Source organism: Leucopleurus acutus (assembly GCF_964270905.1).
Source record: "Leucopleurus acutus genome assembly, chromosome: 19".
Taxonomy (NCBI): domain Eukaryota; kingdom Metazoa; phylum Chordata; class Mammalia; order Artiodactyla; family Delphinidae; genus Leucopleurus; species Leucopleurus acutus.
The window spans coordinates 43,468,420-43,490,396 of record NC_139161.1 but is presented as its reverse complement, the minus strand read 5'-3'; positions in this window follow the sequence as shown (position 1 = coordinate 43,490,396).

Below are 21,977 nucleotides of genomic sequence, written 5' to 3'. Positions count from 1 at the left end.
CTCGGTCCAGCATGACAGAAACAGCTCACATTCATGGGACAGTTAACACATGCCACCCACTGTTAAGCTTATTTTTGTTCATTATTTCAGTCATTCTTTTCAACAATCCTGTAAGATGTGCTATTGTCCCCATCTTACACATGGTAAGATCAGAGAGGTTAAATTGTTTCCCCAAAGTCACACAGCAAGGAAGACGGAGATCCAGGAGCTGAGCGTAGTTCTCTTTGATCTTGTAACCAGAGTCTTAAGCGATGTATGGGGAGAGCATGAGGATATAGGAGAGGACGCAGAGGCGGTGGGGACCCGGGATCCAGGCCACGGGACTGAGGACGTCCGTTTCTCGTTTCTGCCTATATGAGGCACTTAGTCTGAACCAAGACTGACTTTAAGGGCTCAAATATAGTTTTTACAGACTGATGGAACTTCTCTGCACCCCGATTCTACAATAAGCTCTTTTGGCAGTGCAGGCCAGTAAAGAAGTTTCTGGAGGAGCGTGCAGCCCAGAATCCATTAACGATTAAAACAAACAACACACACACACACACACACACACACACACCATTTACATGAGGGTAGCATTCAAACTTGCAGTATCTCAACTGGTCTTCCAACCAGCGCCGGGTGGACACACGTGGAATCACCGCCACTTGGTAGATATGGAAACTGAAGCTCGGGGATTCTGTCAGGCACCAAGGCACCAGACTGCTCAGCCGCTCTGCTGAGAGCAGGTTTTAATCTCACCCTCACTGATCAACTCTGACAAGAGCCCAAGGAGAATGAGATCAGAGGGAAAAGTCCAGGATGAGTCATTCGTTCTAAATTCATATATTGACCACCTACTACGAGCATACTGTTCCAGGAGATTTAGAGACAGAAGGACAACGATCCCTGCCTCCAAGCTGGGGAGACAGACAAGGACACGAACGGTGACTTATTCTCTTGCAAGTGCCGGGGAAGCCCAGGGCCCTTGAGGCATGGGCGCCGCGATAAGAGGTGGCTACTAGTAGCTGGGAGAGGAAGACTGCACTCTCTCTGGGGCTGGGGTAGCTGCCCTTCACCTCTGAACATGAGTGGCATCTTCCCCATCCTGGTGCTCTCCTATGACAGGACAGCCAGGCACACCCCACAGCACTTCTGGGCATCCTGACGCCCCAGGCAGCCCGGTCAGTAGACCCTGTGCTGTCCCTTTTCTCCCTAGCAAACTCAATGGCAAGCCCTGGCCACATGCCACTGATGGGCCAAGCTTTGGGGAAGAACCCGGACCCAGGATGAGTCAGGTTCAAGACACTCTCGTCCCTGCCACGAAGTCTGTGTCACCCGGGGCCACTCAACTCACACCCTGAACCTTGATTTCCTCATCTGTCCAAAGCAGTTGGGCTGACTCCACCGAGCTGCTGGGAGAATGAAATGGGATCGTGTTCGTGGAAGTGCTTTTTAAGCCGAAAATCTCTTAACAGAGAGCAGGGGCTTTTCTAAGGCTTCTGCTGAAGTCCTACGATTGAGCTTCAAGATCGTCATTGCCTCTCTTCCAAAAGCAGCGGACGAGTTAATTCCTAAGCTCTTCAGCCCATGGGGAGCAGGGGCAGAGTAAAGGGCAAGTCTGGAGGCCCCTTTTGGAAATGACAGGATCCGTTTAGCAATCAATTAGCGCAGTCCCCAGGCTCCGGGCCTGCACGCCCGGCAGAAAGAATGCGTCTCACCGCGCTGATTAGAAACAGATGCGCTGGCAAACAGACCTGGCCGAGTGGGGTCGGAATTCCTGGGCACCCAGCTCCCGGCTGGGAGGTGGGGTTCGTTATTACGTTCTGGGTACCGATGCGGGGAGGGAGGCCAAGGAAACCAAGCTCAGAGAGCAGCCTGCCTGGAGAATGTGTACCTTTGAGGGGATTCGGAGGCGGGAGAGGGAAGAATGTTGACTCTTGTCAGAAATAATCTGGGATAAAATTAGTTCAGCCAAATACAGAATATGGCTTTTGACCCACAGAGGCTGATTCCAAACATGATACGCCTGACACGTGAGAAAGTGAGTGACTTGGGCGCTGGGCAAGTTGCAGGAGGCCCGAAAAATAACCCACTGCCATCCATCCCAGTTACTGAGTTCTTACTGTATACAAGGCCCTGCACCAAGCCCTCTATACACTCTCTCGTTCATTTATCACAGCGACCCTGACTTTATGTCCATTTTGCAGATGAGAAAACTGAGATACAAAAGCGGTTCAGTAACTTAACCCAAGATCACACAGCTAATTAGTAGATCCAGGACTTGAACCCACCTGGGAGGTCCCCTCTCCTGACCATGATGGTAATTATTTCTCTCCTTCCTTCTCCCTTAACAGATGGAAGAGGACTTTGAGCTCCTCTTCTCCAGTCTCCCAGCACTGCAGGAAAGCTCACCGCAGTGTCACTGACCGTGGGCAGCAGCCTCTTCAACCCTCCCCGTGAGGAAGCCCTCACCACCTCCCAAGGCTGTTGGCGCTAAGCTTGGACAGTTCCCAAAGCCAGCTATTCTTACTTCTATTAAGCCCAAAGCTGGGTCCTGGCAAGCTTGGGGTTTCCCGCAGTCGTGCTGCTTCTGACCTCTGCATCCCCTCTGACAGTGTCTAATTCCTTTTCCCTGGGACTGTCTCAGGCATGACCATGACCCCATCCTTATTTTTCTAATTTTTCTAGGCAACAAAGCCTCTGTTTGACAGCTGCTCCCTGCAGGCAGCTGTGCAATTCCCCCATCATCACCAACACCCTTCCCTGGACACCCTCCAGCGCCAATGTCCCTGGTGGGTCCAGATGTGAACATGGGGTCAACCAGGTCTCCCATCTCCCTACAGCACAAAATGGAACACTCTTTAAAATATTATTTTAATACAGTTTGTTTACCATTATAAGAGTGATACAGTCTCACTGTAGGAAATATTAAAAATGCCATAAGTAGAGCAAAACTGCCTCCCCAGAGAGAGAGAAATCACCTGTTATTCCACCTCCAGCCTCTTTTCTGCATTTGTGTCTGGCTTTGTTTATTCTAGATCTGTAGATTTGTGACCTGCGTTTTCACTCACCATTATAGCATAAGCACTTGGCTGTATTATTAGAAAGTCTTTGAAAATGTCATTCATAATGGTCACACCATAGTCTGTTGACATGGACAGACCTACTTCACTATTTCCCTCATTTGGGACAGTGCTACGAATCTCTGTCTCCAGTTCTTCCTAACTACAGAAGCTCAGTTTTGTTTGAGGTCTCCACAAGATGTCACCTACATCCTAGGAGATAGGGCCCTTGACTCTAAACTCCTGGCACTAATGTCAAGCCCCCTCCCCCGATGTTTGCCTGATCAACCAACTTGATGTTATCAGGCCTGAGCAGAGGTTATCGCTAATACCCAGACCAGTAATCTAGCACCTAAGCCCTTATTAGTACCTTGCTTGATTTTGTAACCTCGTGATGTCACAGCTGGAGAGGCCCTTAAAGATCATCCTCTCAAGTTTCAGATCACAAAACTGAGTTCAGAGAGAGCAAGTGAGTTGCCGCAGGTCACACAGTGGTGATGCTGGGCCAGGAACCGAGGGCTCTGGACTCCCAGCTTGGAGGTCTCTCCGCAGCCACCCCCATGCTGCCCAGGGGACAGCCAGGGAGGGCTCGTGTTAGGGCAAGGTTTGTTATTCCTTGACACTAAGAAGAATAAATCAAGCTAGTCATTTTTAGCTAAGGCAACTGGCCTCTTACCAAGAGTTCAACCTTAACAACAACAAAAAAAAAACCAAAGAAAGGAGAGAATGGAAATCAACAATGGCACATGGGCCACAGAAGCACACAGAGCATTTCCATTTTCCTGGCTGGCCACCCTCTCCAGCTTCCCCGCTTCCTTTCCCACAGTCTCAAGCTACCACCACCAAGAAGCCCTCCAGAATCATCAGACTTGCAGCTCTTAGGCTGAGATATTGATGTCCTGAACCCTGGGGAAGGGAGTGGGAGGATCATACTCTCCAATAACATAAGATCCATAGGGCAGGACCAGAGGACTTCTTCTTCTGCCTTCTTATAACTCCAGGAATGGATAATTTACAGAAAAAACACAATTATGTGAATGAATGATACCACCTAGAAATCACCTTGACCAGCATTGAACTGCCAGAGACTTAGGTTACTTCATGTCTCTGGTCTCAGAGTCCTCATCTGTAAAATTTATCCTCCCCAATTCATTCTACAAACATTTCTTGAGTGTCTGCTGTGTGCCAGGCTCTGTGCTGAGCACTAAGGGAAGAGTAAAGGCTTAAGGATCTCAGTTACCAGGAGACACAAAGAAGAAAAGAAAAGAATGTTTATTCAGTATCTTTTTTTCCAGGCATTATGATAGGCAAAAGGGACACAACAATTAACAAAAACAAATAGTAAGGCTTACAATGTTAGAAATGTAATTTGCTAGATAAACTGTAAACCCTTCCACTAATAAACACTTACATACTGTGGATAAAGTATAACAGACAAGCTTTGAAAAGCAGAGCCAAGTTCTCCAGTAAGAAAGGAAATCATCAAGGGCCAGAAATTGAGAAGCGACTAAATATCAAAGGAATAAGGTTTTGAGTTAATGCTGTAGCTGTGTGGGAAGAACCCTACCCCTGCAGTCCAGAAACTCCCAGACTGGTAAAGTAACATGGTAACATTAGCCTCAGGACAGTGATACCCCTAGGATTCCTGACAGTAACAAACATGAAACTGCTTGGGAGAGCACACTGTCAACCAAGGCTGCACATGATTCCCACAGATAGAGTGCTGCTGTAGATGAGCTCGTAATCCAAATTACAAGATGAGTGAGCAAGAATGAGACAAAATAAGCAACAGGATTTGATCCCCCCACGGCCACCACCAAGACTTTAACCATTAGAACAAACAACATACAGAATACAAAATAAGTAAATCTTAAATAATTAACAACATGAAGGAATTTTAAAAAGGAAAGAGAACGATACCTTTAAAAAACAAGCAAATTTTGGAAAATATCCAACTTGAACTATTAGAGAAATACAGAAAGTCCCCAAAGTTAAAAACCCAATGGGGACTTCCCTGGTGGCGCAGTGGTTGAGAATCCACCTGCCAATGCAGGGGACACGGGTTCGAGCCCTGGTCCGGGAAGGTCCCACATGCCGCGGAGCAAATAAGCCCGTGTGCCACAACTACTGAGCCTGTGCTCTACAGTCCGTGAGCCACAGCTACTGAGCCCGTGTGCCACAACTACTGAGCCAGTGTGCCTAGAGCCTGTGCTCTGCAACAAGAGAAGCCACCCTGGTGAGAAGCCCATACACCGCAACAAAGAGTAGCCCCCGCTCTCCGCAACTAGAGAAAGCCTGCGTGCAGCAATGAAGACCCAACGCAGCCAAAAATAAATAAATAGATAGATAGATACATTTATTTTTAAAAACCCCAATGGATGAGTTAAACAGCAAGTTAAATCCAGCTGAAGAGATGATTGCTACACTGGAAGGTACCTCTGTTAATAATTTACCTTATTGCTTCTTATGCAACAGAATATTTTTGAACAGTATTATATTGTTATAAGTTGCAATGTCACTTTGAGACTAATCATTTAAAGGATAAACAAAGAGAAACTGATTGGTTTAAACGTAGATGTGATGAGCTTTTTAACATTAACTGGCAAACGTCTCTATCATACTTTTGAACAGATTAGCTTCTGGCATCGTGCATTTCAAACCTTATTTCTCCTTCAGTATTCATATACTTCCAATCCTGGACATCATAAGACCTGTTATACTACAACATCTGGCCCCTGTACCTTACGCCACAATCCCAGGTGAACTGACACAGTGGGCAGTAGTATTTATTATCCCTGGAAGCCATTCCCAAGCCAGGATGGCTAGTGATCCCTTACCTATACATGGAAATGACTGCAAACCACATAAATATATACCACTGGGATGGATGGTCTGTTGTCAACTTGCAACCACCATCATCACTTCTTATAAGTCAGAAAATCACTTCCCAGTAGGGCTCCAGGTTAGAGTTTGCCAATAAGAGAAACCTGAACAAGATTGGAAAGTAGAAGAGTTGCAAGGTGAAATAACTGAAATATTAGCATTTTTTCAGAAGTTTGTGGTGGTCAGATACAACGTCAAAATTTCTCTACGAGCCACCACTCTGAGGTTGTGCAAAAGTAGCAGTTCACGGCCTTTCCACAAACTCTTACTTCACAGTCATAGTGGCAAGACGTGGTGGTTTCTCAGACTGTCCGACTATCAGCGGCTTCTCCCAGTCTACCCTACCTCCCCTTTCCCACACCGGGCCAGAGTACAGATATCACGTTGATTCACAGACAGAGGCTAATAGTTTGGCTGGATGGACAGGGACTTTGAAATAATAAGATGGGAAAGTTGGTGACAAAGATATAAGGGGTGTGAGTGGATAGATCTCTTCAAATGAGCGTATTTATGTGGGGTTGCTCAGCAGAAGAGGGCTCCAGCATCAGTGGAGAAGAAAACCCATTCTATGGACATCAGTCAGCCTTCCCCTCCACCCCCCAGCACTTCTTCCCTTGGTCAAGGTGCTCATGGACAAAATGGCCATGGTGGAAGCAATTCAGGTGATACGTGAGCTCAGCAATAGAGACCCCCCACTCACCATGGCTGATGTGGCTACAGCCCATGTTGAGAGTCCAGCCTGCTGACCAAAAGACAAACACTGAGCCCCGAATACAGCTTTCCACAGGGACCGGCCAAGCCATTTGATGGAGCATTGATGACATTGAACCAAGTCCATCGTAGAGAGTTTCATGGAAACTAAAAAGCTAATTCCAAAATCTGTATGGACGACTACAGGACCATGAAAACCTAAGTCATTCTTGAATAAGAACAAGAGGAAAGGATTTGTCCTACCAGATATCAAGAGAAAGCTAATCAAAATAGTGTGGTATTGGTACGAGAGTAGACAAACTGTCCGATGAAACAGAAGAGAGAGCCCAGGAACACACAGGCATATATGGAAACTGGATTTATAGCAGAAAAGATGTTATAGATTTACAAGGAAAAGGATGGACCATAACAAATGATACTGACACAATTGGTTATCCATACAGAAAAAATTAATTCCTTCTTCATGTCCTACATAAAAATCAATTCAGGGTAGATTAAACACAAATATGAATGATAAAACTATAACAAAAATTAGGACACAATATAAAACAATTTTTGGTCCTCAGGGTAGAGAAGAAGTTCTTAAATAAGGTATATTTGTATACACTCATCTTTTTTAAAAAAAAAAACAACAAAACAGATACATTAAGAACTTCTGGTTTTACAGAGGACTTCAGAAAGAATGAGAAAAAACAAGCCACCAACTTGGAGGTGAAAACTGCAACACATATGACAAAGAATTAATTTCCAGAACATGTAAAGAATGCTTATAGGGGCTTCCCTGGTGGCGCAGTGGTTGAGGGTCCGCCTGCTGATGCAGGGGACACGGGTTCGAGCCCCGGTCCGGGAAGATCCCACATGCCGTGGAGCGGCTGGGCCCGTGAGCCATGGCCACTGAGTCTGCGCGTCCGGAGCCTGTGCTCCGCGACGGGAGAGGCCACAACAGTGAGAGGCCCGCGTACTGCAAAAAAAAAAAAAAAAAAAAAGAATGCTTATAAATCGATAAGAATAAGGAAAATAACCCCAAAGAAAACAGATGAAAGGCAAAAACAGGAATTCCACTGAAGAGAAAGACAAATGTCTGATAAACATGAGAACATGGTCAACATAATTGAGAATAAAGGAAGTGCAGGTTAAAATCACAATGCCTAAATTAAAAGTTTAAACACACACACACACACACACACACAGTGCCATACCATTCCACACTTACACCAATTTGGCAAATATTAAAGCACTGACAATACCAAGGGTTAGTGAGTATGTGAAGGACAAGAAACATATTGAAAGTAGGAATACAGAGTGAAGTAAGTCAGAAAGAGAAAAACGAATACTGTATGCTAACACATATATATGGAATCTAAAAAAAAAAAAGGTGATGAAGAACCTAGGGGTAAGACAGGAATAAAGACACAGACCTACTAGAGCATGGACTTGAGGATATGGGGAGGGGGAAGGGTAAGCTGGGACAAAGTGAGAGAGTGGCATGGACATATATACACTACCAAACGTAAAATAGATAGCTAGTGGGAAGCAGCCGCATAGCACAGGGAGATCAGCTCGGTGCTTTGTGTCCACCTAGAGGGGTGGGATAGGGAGGGTGGGAGGGAGGGAGACACAAGAGGGAAGAGATATGGGAACATATGTATAACTGATTCACTTTGTTATAAAGCAGAAACTAACACACCATTGTAAAGCAATTATACTCCAATAAAGATGTTAAAAAAAAAAGAAAGTAGGAATATAAAGAGGTGCATAATCACCAAAAATTGGTAACATCACAGATGTCCATAATGAGTAGGTTAGATTTATATATTGTGATACATTCAAACAATGAGTCCATCGTTAGACTCCACTGCAGTGAAATGGATTAACGACACAGCTACTCATCAACACAAATTAACTTCAAAAACATAAATTTGAAGGGGTAAAAACAAGTCACAGAAGAATATGTACAGTATGATCCCACTTGTATAAACTTTAAAGGCAGGCAAAACTAAAAAGTTGTTTAAAATACATATATGTGTGGTAAAAACTACAGAAAAGCAAAGGAATCATCAACATAAAAGTCAGAATAGTGGTTACGCGGGAAGCGGGGCAGGATGCCCCTGACAGAGGCACAAAAGAAGCGTATAAGGTATTAGGTAATGTTCTAATTGTCAACCTGAATGCTGGGTACATCATTCTTTGGTGTATGGTTTACATACACTTTTATGTATGATACACAATAAAAGCAAACACACAAATGGCTGAAGCGTCACAGAACTGAGGCCACAAAAATGGTCCATTATATGCAATATTGTAATAGCGAAGACCAAATCTGACTCCCTACTGGATCTGTTTCTTTTACTTGAACCTTTGTATTGTATTGCTTTTGCTACAAGAATGCTGCCTATAGCCTGAAATATACAGGATAGCCCATTCTCAAGGCTCTGACCTTTAAAGGTATAACACTTTTCCATTCATATAGAGATAAAAAGTCGCAGAACAGAGAATAGCATTTGTCTTGTTGGAGGCTTATAGGAACATTGTGAAGGGACCTACATGGACAGCTGCAAGAACAAAGGATTCCGGCACCAAGAAGTTGGCAGCAACCAACCACACCTCCTCCCCTTTTAGTATAAAAGAAGCCTGAATTCTATCTAACTCAAAGAAGACGGTGTCCACCATCTTCTCGGTCTGGTGGCTTTCCAAATAAAGTCACTATTCCTGGCCCCAACAACTTGTCTCTCAATGTATTGGCCTGTCATGTGGCAAGTAGTAAGAGTTGGACTCAGTAACAATATCTAGAACATTATAATAGCTATGGTGGCTTTAAGGGGTACAGGCAGATCAGACAATCGGAGGAGAAAAGGACATATTAAGTTGATGATATATGTATTACTTTTTTTTCTTAAGATACAATTTTAAATGAAAGGTTTTTAATGTAGGCCTTTTAAGAAGAGAAAAGGGTTAAGCAACTCACCAGAATTGATGGCTTTTTAGATACAGGAAGCACAATGAGTCGTTAGAGGGTAAGGATAAATGAACTATGCTTATATACATTATAGTTAAGGTGACTACATAATTCATCATTCTACACAGGACATTTTTGAGAATGAAAGAGGTGCTATTAACAGTTATGCAAGGGTAACAGGTATAAACAACGACTGCCCAGGGCAAACAAGAACATATCCTGGTGAAACTGCAACCACAGAGAAAGTACAGATTGCTTAAAAAGGAAACACAAGTAGAATGGCAATAGACTTCTCAACAGACACCAGGAGACAAGGGAAAAATATCTTCAAATTACTCAGAGAAAATAAAGTTCAACCTAGAATTCTACACCCAGCTAGATGTTACAGGGATAAATACATGTTTGCTCAAACTAAACTAAGAGAGTTTCCCATTACATACCCATGCTGAAGGAAGAACTAAAGGATGTACTTCAAGAAGACGAAAATTAAATACAGAAAAGGAATGAGAAGCAAAAAACAATGGTAAGCAAATGAATTGGTAAAGTTACAGATGAATCTAAATAAACCACAACAACTTAACTAATGTTAGGGAAATGTAAAAAACACACTTCTGAACAACAAATGGATCAAAGAAGAAATTAAAATTAAAAAAGAAAATATTTAGAGCTGAATGATAATAAAATTCTACATATCAAAGTTTGGGACGTAGCTACAAGCAGCACTTAGAGGTCATAGCCATAAAGACACATGTTAGAAGGAAAATTTATGGATTAAGCACAAAATTCAAGATGTTATATAAAGTGCAACAAAGTAAATCCAAAGAAAATAGAAAGAAATCAGAAAGGATGAGTTATTAACAAAATGCAAAACAAAGAAACAATAGAAGAGGTAATCAAGTTTGGTTCTTTGAGAATACCAATAAAATAGACAAACATCTGAACTGATGAATCAAAATATGAGAAGGCACAAATAAATAACATTAGGAATGAAAGAGGGACATAACTATAGATATAGTAGAGAATTTTAAAACAATAAGAAAATACCGTGAATGAGATTATGCCAGTAAATTGAAAAAGTTAGATGAAATGGAAATTTCCCCAGGAAAAAAAAAAATTTATCAAAACTATTGAATAAGAAATAGAAAATCTGAACACACAAATAATCATTAAATAAACTGAATCTATGTTTTAAATATCTACACATATACGCAAACACCCAAAACTTGGCCCAGATGATTGTACCAGTTAGTTCTATCAAACATCTGAGGAACAGGCAATCCAACCTCACGCAAACTATTCCAAAGACTAGGAAAAGAAACTTCCTCCAACTATTTTATGAGGTAAGTATAACCTTATTACCGAAAAAAAAAAAAAAAACCCAAAAAAACAAAACCAAGGAAAATATAAGAAAGGAAAACTACAGCACAATCTCACTTTTCAACATAAGTGCAAAAATCCTAAAATGTTTGCCGTTCAATACAGTATTATGAACAACAATCACCACCACCAACTTAAACCAACTAGGTTTACTCTAGGAATAAAAGGATGATTTAATATGAGAAAATCTGTTTATATAATTCACGGATCAAAGAGGGAAATGATATGACTATTCAATATACATAGAAAAATTCTTTGAAAAATATTTAACACCCATTTGTGATATAAGTTTTTAAAGTCTGAGCAAACTGAGATTTGAAGGGGACTTTATAACTTAAAGTGTATCTACAAACACTTTGGAATGAACATCAGACTTCATGGGCAGATATTAAAAGTATCCCTTTAAAGGCAGGATCAGGACAAGTCTGCCCATTATCTCCTCTTCTATTCACCATTATTCTAGAGGTCCTAGCCAGTGCACAGAGTCAAGAAAGAAAATTACAGCTGTAAAGATTTGAGAGGAAGAAATGAAACGTATTCTCTACAGATTATAGGATTGCCCATATGGAAAATGCAACAAAGAGCTACTGCCAAACCATAGGAACAAATAAAAGGCTTCAGAAAAATGCTTGCTAAACCATCAGTGTGCAAAAATGAGCAGGGCTCCTACAATCAGCAACAAATGATTTAAAATGTAATTATTTTAAAATTCCATTTACAATAACAAAAAACTGTAAGATACCGAAAATTAATACAACGAAAAATACGCAAAGAGCTTTACAAAGAAAAGTATGTACCTTTATTAAAAGACCTTAAGAAAGCAAAAAAGTAGAGACAAACTGTTCATGAATAGGAAGACTCAGGGTCATAGAGACGGCAGTCCTTTCTCCAAATCATCAATAAATACAATGCAAATGCAAACAAAATTTCAACTCGGCGCGTGTGTGTGTGCGTACACATACACACATGCCTCCAATCTAACAAGTCGATCCTAAAGTTTAAAGGGTAGAGCAAAGACCCTAAGTACAAGCTGATTTTCTAGAACAAAGTAGGCTGACTTACCCTACCGGATAGCCGGACATTTTATGAATTACAGTAATTAGCACAGTGTGGTATTGGCATAGGGACAGAAAAATAAACCAATGACACAGAAGGGAGCTCAGATACAAGTCTAAAGCCGTGTGGAAATCTCATCTACGACAGAGCCCTACAACTGGAGGCGGGGGCGATTCTCTAGTCAATAATAGTGTTGGAAATATTGGTTACCGAAATGGGGAATGGGGGAAAAAGAGATTCTTAACTCACATGGTAGACAAAAATCAATTTCAGGTGAATTCAAGACCCAAATGTCAAATGCAAAGTTTAAAACCTGCCGAAGAGTATGACTGATTCACTTTGTTATAAAGCAGAAACTAACACACCATTGTAAAGCAATTATACCCCAATAAAGATGTTAAAAAAAAAAACAAAACCTGCCGAAGAAAGTATAGCAGAAAACCTTTATGACCTCAAAACAAGTTCTAAAGGAAGCATAAACCATAAAGGAAAAGATTGTTCAATCTGATGACAGACAATGCCCTTAACAGAGTTAAAAGATGAAACACAGCGCTTCTCATAAAGTTAAACATACACCTTCCCTATGCCCCAGCAATTCTCCTCTGAGGTATTTACCCCAGAGAAATGAAAACATATGTCCACGAAAAGACAGGTACAAGAATGTTTATAGCCATTTTATTCACGGTAGCCAAAAACTGAAACAACCATACTGTCCATCAACAGGAGAGAGGATAAACATATTGCAGTATATTTATACAATAGGAATCTTCTCAGCAATAAAAAAGAAATCTATACAACAACATGGATGAATCTTAAAAACATTATGCTGAGCAAGAAGCCAGACACACTATATGATTTAATTTATATGAAGTTCTAAATCAGACAAAATTAATACAATATGGTAAAGGAAGTCAAAGCAGTGGTTGCCCAGGAGGGAGCACAAAAGAGCCTACTGGGGTGATGGAAATCTTCTACGACATGATAGAGGAGTGGGTTACACGGCTATACGCATTTGTCAAAATCCATCAAACTGCAGCAATTAAGATTTGTGTATTTCGCTGTATTTTTTTAAAAACCTCCCATGCCTCGCCCCGCCCCCCCCCCAACAAAAAAAGACAAACTACAGCCTGGGAGAAGATCGTTGCCTGCCAAGAGATTCATGTTCAAAATCTATAAAGAACCGCCACAGATCAATAAAATCAGCAAATAGAATAGGCGAAAGACAGGAACCAGCAATTCACAGAAGAGAAAACAACTGAAAGTACGCTCAACCTCACCAGCAGTCAGGAAGACAAGACAGCACTTCATACCCTTTGGATGCACAAAGATTTTGAAGTCTGGGAATACTGAGCGTTGGTGAGACCACAGAACAACTGGAATTTGGATACCCTGAGCATGGGAATGCAGATTAGTGATATCTAGGAACAGGGAAGATGCTCATACCTTATGGCCCAGCATTTCCATGCCAGGTGTGCCCCCGGCGGTCTTCAGCTGAAGGGCATCTGCGTCTCGCCTGTGTGGCCGGCAGGGATCCTCACCAGAGCACTGCTTGTAACGGGGGAAAAAAGAAAAAGAGAAGAAGTCAGACGAGTGAGGAAGGGGAAAGGCTAAGTAAATGTCTACTACATCTACCAGCAGCAGAATGGACAAAATAACAGTAAATCCACATAACGGAATAAAAATCATTAGTGAAAATAAATGAATTCCAGGGTACACGTAATGTCAGAATAAAATGTTAAACAGCAACAACAAAAAGCAGGTCACAGAAGAACATAAACTATGTTTCCATTTACATAAAGTTTAAAAAAACCCAGCAAGACTAAACCACCTATTGTTTAGAGAAGCAAGTATATTTCGTATAAGTATAAAGAAAAGCCAGAAAATCATACACACAATTCAGGATAATGGTTACGTCTGAGAAGGGAGCTAAGGGGATGGGATGAGGAGGGCCTCATAGGGACTTTAAGTGATGGTTATAGGGCTTTCCTGGTGGCGCAGTGGTTGAGAGACCACCTGCCAATGCAGGAGACACGGGTTCGTGCCCCGGTCCAGGAGGATCCTACATGCCGCGGAGCGGCTGGGCCCGTGAGCCATGGCCGCTGAGCCTGCGCGTCCGGAGCCTGTGCTCCGCAACGGGAGAGGCCACAGCAGTGAGAGGCCCGCGTACCGCAAAAAAAAAAAAAAAAAAAAAAGTGATGGTTATGGTCTTTTTCCTAAATTGGGTGATGAGCACACAGATGTTCACTGTTCATTGTTGAACAGAGCTAGAACTCTGGACTGAGTGACAATCATCAACGACCCATGATGGGGTGACAGGAGGATTCCAGGGTGAGGGCCATGGGATAGAGTGACCTGTCTAGCACCAAGAAGAAATGGCTGCAGGCTGGGAGGGCTGGGGATGCGCGATGCTTATGGGTAGGGACATGGACAGGAAACCGAGGGACCCCATGGAGGGTCTCTACCATGTTTTCTTTATGACGGAGGCAACAAGGGTGACTCCTGACAGACTGGAGGGAGGGGCCATCTCATCTCCCCAGCCTGACTGCAAATGCCTGTGCATGCAAGTGTCCTTCAAGTTCAACCACCATAGGAGGCAGCAGATACCTGCTGGAGGGGATGGTGAGAGGCTGCCCTGGACTGGTGCTGGAGAAGAGGTAGAATCTGCTTTGACTGATGACCGCCTCTCCTGCCAGTAGTCACTTTACAGTCAGCACAGGCCATGAGCAGCAGGGTACAAGGGGCATCTGTGGGTGCCTGGTGGAGGCTGGGGTCCCCGGAGAGAAGGCGGGCTCAGGTCAAGGGGTGGGAGCCCATGGCTCTCTCCCAGATTCATCCACTCCCTGCCCCCATCCCAACAGGAGCTCATTCACAAGCAAACACTAGGAAAACAAAGGGAAATCATCCAGCAGGGCCCTTCCCATCTGCAGAGCAAGGAAGTCTCAGTCTCAAGGTTAATGGTGAAGAGGAACTTGCCCGGCTGTGCAGGTCGTGAGGTCGGCAGGAATTTTGATAAACAAAAGGGGACGGTGGCACCGGGGCAGGGTGGGGGGCAGGGGTATCACTAAGAGCTCTGGCCACAGGGTCAAGAGGAGGCCAAGGGTGCACAGTCTCAGGGAAATGAAATGGTGATCATTTACAAGCACGGATTGTTTTACATTCCAGGGGAGTTGGCTCCTAAGCCAAACTCTTCCTGCAGAAGTTGAGGTGGTGGGTGAGTCACTGCTATAAATAGACCAGCGATCAGAATGTCATCGGAAAGGACACAGTCCCATAGGCATAACCTTGGAAGGAGTGGAAGGCGCTACGTGAACCGACAGCCAGGTTCTGAGAGGAGCACAGAGGGAGGCCTCTGATGGGCTCTCGTGGAAGAGGAAGCGGACGCTTGGGAAGGGGGCTCCAGCCAAGCAGGAGGAAGACGATGCAGGGGACTAGCCAGAAACAAGCCTCCCGCATGGCTGAGCAGAGCCCAGCTCGTGGCCTGCCAGTCCCTGGATCAGACTGAGCCATCTCACCTTCTAGAAGTTCTTCCAAAGAGTTCAAACTCTTCTAGGGTCCCAAGAGACCCCATCCACCAAAGCACGGGAGAACAAAATTCTTCAGCGGAATCAGCTCATTCATTCGCCTACGGTTGACATGCCTGATGGGCACTGGGGACACAGGCGGCCCCTGCCCTAAAGTTCACAATGACTCAGAGATCTTAGGAAACTTGTAGAAGGGGAGAACAGCATCAGGGAAGTGAAGCCCTGTCCCCTGAGGGAATCTGACTCTGGCCCATGGTGGGGAGAGGTTGCCCAGAAGCCTTTCCTGATCCCTCGAGGCCAGGCTGGGGGCCCTACTCTTTGCTCCCACCGGTCCCTGCACTTCATCCTATCACTGGTCATGGGAAGGATTTAACTGTCCCTGAACTGAGTTGAGGTCCCAAACTGAGACAAAAAGGAGCTAAGAATCTGGTATGTCCACACCCGGGAGAGGAGGCAGCGCCTGCCCAGCCACCGGAAACTACCAGCCCCTAAAGGGATCAGGAGGCTATGGAATGCACCCAAAATATGTCAAGGGACAGGAAAGGGGGGTTAAACCTAGCATAATGGAAAGCACTGTGGAAAAATAAAAACGTTTCCTGTTTAGACTCCCGTGAATTGACATTCCCCAATAAGCCATGAATCGCAGGATGATGGCTTCTGTTCCCACAATAGGATTGTAAACTCCTTGAGAGGGGAAGACATGTCCCCCACTTTGTCCCCAGCACCTGCAGTGGTCTCGGGCCCAGTAATACTTGTTGGAGGAACCCAATGCCCAGGGCTCCTCGCGAGGCATCTCCTGTCTGTTGGACAAGCCAACCCCTCAGAACCAGAAGCAGCCCCATCTCACATGAGGCACCAACCACTCAGGGTCCTCCCCCATCCCAGGGCCCGTGCTGTGGGCCTCAGAGCAAAACTCGCTTTTTGGAAGTGGCCTGTCCTGGAGCGGGCTTGGCCCTCTCTCTTCTTCTGGTGTGAGGTCAAGGGCCCACAGAGCCTGGCCTGCCTTGTGGAGCGGACATTCCAGATTTCTTCTGGGAAAGCGGAGGGAGGGAACCCCCCTCATGGCCCACCAGCTGGAGGTCAACAGGAAGTGGCCAAGAGGCCCTGGATGAGATCCCCTCCTGCAGCGTAGACAAGCCCCAGCGTGTCTGTTTGGCAGGAGGTGGGAGAAGTATGTGGCAGTCCCTGTGAGCCGAGCGGACAGCCCTGGCCTCGGCAACTGAGAGTCTGGGGCTGCACGGGCTGTTGGCTGACCAACTGACACGGAGAGCTTCCCCAGGTCTTCCTCCCGACACTGCCCCAAAGTGGGTAAGGCGTAGGAGGGAGGTCCTGAGCCCCCAGCCCCTCAGGCACCCCAGCCAGCAGGGGCCAGAGACCCAGCACACACTCTAGTCTCAGGACCCCCTGGGAAGGCCTCAGGATACAAGCACATGGCCCCCAAAAGACCAACAAGGTCTTCACCACCAGCCCAGTGGTCTTCACCGTGCCCCAAGGAGCCCCAGGACACAGGAAGGCGGGGCAGCACAGCCAAGACCTGGGCCCTTCCTCCCTTGTGGGAACTTAGCTTTGATCTGGTCTCTTTATGAGTATGAAGGGAAGGCTACCCTGGTAGGGTCTCTTTCCACAGCTGGGGAAACTGGGACCAGAGAGTGGGAAGGACTGGTGGAACGTGACACAGTCAGCACCGGCTCCTTAGCCCGGTACTAAGTATAGCGGGCACTGGGGAGCCAGTGAGGATTTCAGGGAGGGAGTGACATGCCTGAAGCAGGCAGGGAAGACAGCAACAAGGGGATGGTGGAAATTGGCTACTCTGGGAGGGGGGAAGATGTGGCAAGAACTCAGTCGGGGGGGAGGATAAGGAAGGTACAGACCTCCACTGAAGACGAATAGATCTGGGTCTGGGCCGCCGCTTGGATGGTACCACCAAGTACAACATGGCGGTGACGGTCAGGGGAGCAGAGGGGCCAAAGATGACCCCAAGCTTCCGATGAGGGTGTCTGAGAGGCTGGCGGGGCCAGGAAGAGAGAAATGGGGGGGCTCAGGCAGGTTTGTTTTGAGGAACAGGAAGGACAAGGACATTTCTTATGAGAATAAGTAGAGCTGGGGTTGGGGGGTTAAGTCTACTTTCCTACAGTGGCTTTAAAGTCAGCTAGGCCTGAGATCCAGTCCCCCAAACTCTGCCATTCACTAGCTGTGTGACCTTGGCAAATCGTGTAACCTCTCTGAGCTCAGTTTCCTCACCTGTAAACTGAGGGTTATAATAGCGCTCACCCAGAGGACTGTTGTAAGGACTTCGACACCACACGTAAAGTGCCTGGTGCATTATAATCGCTGATAAATATTTGCTGTTATTCTCACTATGATACGCCAGGCGCTTAATATATATAACCTCATGTCATCCTCCCAGCAATTTACAAAGCTGGCTTTGTTTTTTCCCAATTTGCAGGTGAGAAAAACGGAGGTTCAGAGAGGTTAACGAAAGGGCTCAGGGTCACACAGCAAGCATTAGGATCAGAGCAGAGAGTCAAACCCAGATCCTTCTGGTCCAAAGCACAAACTTTCCAGCATCGGGTGGTACCTCGATTGCTCTCCTGGGGCTACAGGGCTGTCTCCCGCTTCCAGGAAGGGGGAGAGTCAAGAGGCTCGGAGATCAGGCAGTAGGTTTGAACCCACAGGACATGAACCCAGAATCACCTGGACATAGTTTGGACAATTTTATTTGTCTCCAGTGGACCTGATGACATTTTCCAATTTTTCTCTCCCCACTTTTTCTTCTCCCGTCAATGAGACTGTACTCTCAACTCCAGTGAGTCACCGGAAAATATAAATTAAAAGAAGAAAAAATTAAGAGGAACATTGCTTCTACGTAAGCCCCTGCCATCTGTGAATCATTCAAGACAGGTATAATGGACATAATTACAGCTCACCCACAAGCTAGACCCAAAATCAGTCCTGAGGGCTGAGGTCAGAATCTAGTGGTTTCCCCAGCAGAGCCCGGGGCAAACCACACCTGAAATGATGCTCTCGGCCTTGGTCATCTCACTGGGAGCCGATGGTGGGAGGAAGCTGGGTACCATGCCCTGGCGCCAGGGACACAGCAATTTCAGGGCCCCCCTCCAGCCCCACCCCCACCCTATCTCCACCCCCCAGTTCCCATCCCACTCACTCAAGGCCCCTCCCTCCATTTGAACTCCTCCTTCCCACCACCTTGCTTCGTAAAGGAGCCAGACAGACCTTTACTACTCCATCTCTGGAAAGTCATCCCACCTAGCAAAACGTGGGCGGATATCCAATTCATAATACTATAAATAACGCATTCCTTTGTGTGTCCAGGCGGCCGGGAGCTTGATTAATCACAGGGCTTTTGTGGCAATTAAGTGAGATGATGCATGTAAGGCCGTTTGCACAATGTCTGTGTTCAGTAAATGCCAGCTACTTTTTTCCTTTTTTTTTTTCCATTTCATTTATTTTTTACAACTTTATTGGAGGATAATTGCTCTACGATGTTGTATTAGTGTCTGCTGTACAACAAAGTGAATCAGCTATATGTATGCATATATCCCCTCCCTCTTGAGCCTCCCTCCCGCCCTCCCTATCCCACCCCTCTAGGTGGTCACAAAGCATTTAGCTGATCTCCCTGTGCTATGCAGCTGCTTCCCACTAGCTATCTGTTTTACATTTGGGAGTGCATATATGTGCATGCCACTCTCTCACTTCGTCCCAGCTTACCCTTCCCCCTCCCCATGTCCTCAAGTCCATTCTCTACATCTGCGTCTTTATTCCTGTCCTGCCCCTAGTTTCTTCAGAACCTTTTTTTTTTTTTTAGATTCCATATATATGCGTTAGCATACCATATTTGTTTTTCTCTTTCTGACTTACTTCACTCTGTATGACAGACTCTAGGTCCATCCACCTCACTACAAATAACTCAATTTCATTTCTTTTTATGGCTGAGTAATATTCCGTTGTATATATGTGCCACGTCTTCTTTATCCATTCATCTGTCGATGGACACTTGGGTTGCTTCCATGTCCTGGCTATTGTAAATAGTGCTGCAATGAACACTGTGGTTCATGACTCCTTTTGAATTATGGTTTTTCTCAGAGTATATGCCCAGTAGTGGGATTGCTGGATCATATGGTAATTCTATTTTTACTTTTTTTTTTTTTTTTTTTTGCTGTATGTGGGCCTCTCACTGTTGTGGCCTCTCCTGTTGCGGAGCACAGGCTCCGGACGCGCAGGCTCAGCGGCCATGGCTCACGGGCCCAGCTGCTCCGTGGCTTGTGGGATCCTCCCGGACCGGGGCACGAACCTGCGTCTCCTGCATCGGCAGGTGGACTCCCAGCCACTCCGCCACCAGGGAAGCCCTATTTTTACTTTTTTAAGGAACCTCCATACTGTCCTCCATAGTAGCTGTATCAATTTACATTCCCACCGACAGTGCAGGAGGGTTCCGTTTTCTCCACACCCTCTCCAGCATTTATTGTTTCTAGATTTTTTGACGATGCATGCCAGCTATTATTAACACTTCCATCCTCTTCACCATCTTGGGAGATGGAAGTGTCAAGAGCTCCCAAGTAAGATGGCAGCCTCCTTCCACGGCCTCGGGGCCCCATAATCTGGTGGCCAGGATTAGGAACCACAAGGGTACAAGAGTTAGAATGCCTGAGCTGGCAGGTCATCCAAACCCAGGAGGGAAAGTGGGCCCTAAGAAAGGCAGAGACCAGCCCAAAGCCACCTAACTGGTCAGTGGTGGAGCCAGGACAGGAACCCAAGCCTCCTGCACTCACGTCACTTCTCACTGCACTCCAGCACACGTGCCCCTCAGAGTTGCAGAGATCAAGGAGCAAACTTAATGCATCTCTGTGATCCCCGGAGATGAGATGAGCTCCTGGGAGATGGGAGACATTATGCTCTCAGCTAATTCATTCCCAAGTTCTCTAGCTCAAGGCCAAGTGTAGGGAGCCTGTGGTCAGTGGGAAGCGTGCTCTCGCCTGTCAATGCCAGTGCCAAAAGGAAAAGAAAATACCCCTAGTCTTCTCAGGGAAGGGTCCTGGAATTGGCCTGAATGTCACCAGGAAGCACAGTTTAAAGACCTCTCTTTCCAACCTGCCCTCCCGGACCCCTCTGCATGGGCTGCACCCCCAGACCCACCAGCTCGCTGCCTTCTCCTGGCCTGGAGACACCCACCCTGCACCTAGGGTCTCATATTTCCTATAGTCCTTTCCCCCAGCAGGAGTCCAGAAATTCCTCTTGCCAGGCAACTGAGATGAAGGCATGGTTCCTCCCCTCCCAGAGCTCATTGGCTGGCTGGTGGGGAAACAGGCAAATGGAGAGGAGACAGGTGTGGGCAAAGGCAGTCCAGCAGAGACGTGCACAAGTCAGAATAAGAAGATGTCATCCCAAGAGGCTTGTAGTCCTCCCTGCTGCTCTGATCTCCTCCCCAAGCAAATCAGGTACATCCTTCAAGGGCCCCTCCTCCAGGAAGCCTTCTTTGATACAAACGTTGCAATCTCACTCCTCTGAACTTCTGTCCTAATTGGTCTGTGACCATTCCATGCCATCCCCTGCCCCGTAGCTGGGGCCCTTGACCCAACCTGCAGGGTCTACCCTGCCCCAAGCACAGAGCCAATGTCAACCTGAGGCAGGAATTAATAGAGCCTGGCTTCAAACCCAGACCTTTTGATGGCAGACCAGCCCCTTTCCCACTTTCCCAGGCTGCCGTGGTCTGCTCCCTCCCACCAGCAATCCAAGGCGGTGAGAGGCTTAAAAAAAAAAAAGCTTCCCTGGTGGCGCAGCGGTTGAGAGTCCGCCTGCCGATGCAGGGGACACGGGTTCGTGCCCCGGGCCGGGAAGATCCCACATGCCGCGGAGCGGCTGGGCCCGTGAGCCATGGCCGCTGAGCCTGCGTGTCCGGAGCCTGTGCTCCGCAACGGGAGAGGCCACAACAGTGAGAGGCCCGCGTACCGCAAAAAAAAAAAAAAAAAAAAAAAAGCTTCCCCACCCCTAAGTGGCATAGGTTCCTGGGTCTCAGTGGAGGCTGAGGTTCTGTATCAGAAGGGTCCTGATGACCCCACCTGCCCCCCGACCCCGTTACTGGCAGGGAGGGGCACTGCCCTCCCCCAACAGTCAGGATTCCACCCACTTGGCTACAAGTAGCAAACACCTCAGCCGACGTGGGCTTCAGCACATTCAGGGTCATTTCTCCCACGTGAGATGTCCAGAGATAAACGGTGCTGTTCCAGGTTGTCACCGAGGACCTGGACTCAGTCTGTGTTCCTGCCATCCTTAGAGTTGGAGTTTTACTCTCAGTCACAAGATAGCTGCATTGTCCCCACACTGCTCTGAAGGGCCAAAGAGGCATGCCAGCCACAGCTGTCCTTCGGGGACACCAGCAGACTCCTGGACGTGCACCAGGACAGGGACAGG